This window comes from Vulpes vulpes, chromosome 6 (assembly GCF_048418805.1).
Source record: "Vulpes vulpes isolate BD-2025 chromosome 6, VulVul3, whole genome shotgun sequence".
Classification (NCBI taxonomy): Eukaryota; Metazoa; Chordata; class Mammalia; order Carnivora; family Canidae; genus Vulpes; species Vulpes vulpes.
The window spans coordinates 41,188,651-41,190,013 of NC_132785.1; the positions used below are offsets into that span (position 1 = coordinate 41,188,651).

The 1,363-nt window shown below is 41.4% G+C and overlaps 1 pseudogene; it reads left to right on the plus strand.

Annotated features, from left to right (window-relative positions):
• Positions 1-1,002, plus strand: part of LOC112923742 (F-box only protein 34-like) — a 2,230-nt pseudogene extending 1,228 nt beyond the window's left edge.
• The last annotated feature ends 361 nt before the right edge of the window (positions 1,003-1,363 follow it).

A 1,363-nucleotide genomic window follows, 5' to 3' on the forward strand; every position in this document is an offset into this window, starting at 1 on the left:
AATAGCAACAGATATGATGTGGAAATGACAGAGGAACTTCCTGGGTCACCTTTTCCTCCTTGCACTTGTCCTCAAGTCATTGAATTGCCCACAGATGCTGTTGATTGTACAAGTAGAGAGTTTGTGCCATTCACTAGCCAAAATCCTGATCAGAGAAGAAAGGACTCTTGGGCTTTATTATCACTGTGCCCAAGGTAAAGCAAGACCAGCCTTCTAATTTAGAGTCCTGTGAATACCCACGTCCAGGGATGTTGGCTTTTTGTTTTTGTTTTTGTTTTTGGTTTGGTTGTTTTTTTGTTTTATTTTGTTTTGTTTTGTTTTGTTTTGTTTTGTTTTGTTTTGTTTTGTTGCCATCTGATCAGCACCCATCAGACTCTTCCCAGTTGAGTGAAAACACAAGGAGTCATTTGAGGCCAGCCAGCTTCAGGATGCTGCTGAGTGTGACAGTGCCACTGAGGAAAAAGGCATTTCAGCTAAAGTATTTGTCCTGCTAGCCTCTCCTGTGGAAAGTACATTACCAGTGCTTAAGGTATCCAATCAAGAAGCAGGAGTCTCATGACTTTCTGGAGACCAGGTTAAAAGTCTAGAAGCTTTTGGAGCCTCAGCAGGGCATGACTTTTATGCCCCGCCACCTCATGGTGAAAATCTTCAGGTTACTTCCCACCAAGAGCTTCATGGCTCTTAAAGATATCTGCTGTTGTTTCAAGTTTATCATTGAATACTGCAACATCAGGCCTGCAGATTCTGGCTGCGTGCGAGATCCACAATATAGAGAGGACCCTTGCAAGCAGTACAAGAAAAATACATGAAAGAGGATGTGTCCTTGGGCTGGTGGCAGCCCAAGCCCTATTGCCAGACATTGCCCTATGGGCCGGGATACTGGATGTGCTGCCATTGGTTTCAGAAGGGCTTCCCTGGCTGTAAGCTGGGGTCCCTACTTGCCACAGCTTTAATCAGGCAATCCAGAAGAAAGCAAAGGGGACCAAAACTGAAGAATACTAGAGTCTATGCGAGAGGCAACAAAAGGACAAATTTTTAAAATTGCAAAACACCTACATCTACCATTCAAGTGAATGTTGCCTCTCAAAGCCATCACTCAAAGAGAATCTGTACTTATTCGATTGGGACTTCCATTGCTCAGGCATTTTTTAAACTCTCGCTTTAAATAAATAAATTAAATAAATAAATAAATAAATAAATAAATAAATAAACAAATAAATAAATAAATAATAAATAAACTCTCGCTTTATGAGCCATACAAGGAAATTGGTCTCCTTGTTTTATAGTGGTGCCTCCCATTTGGTCCAGGATGGTATCCCACAGTTTGATTCATGTGGCTGTGAATATGCCCATTCTCCCAAAT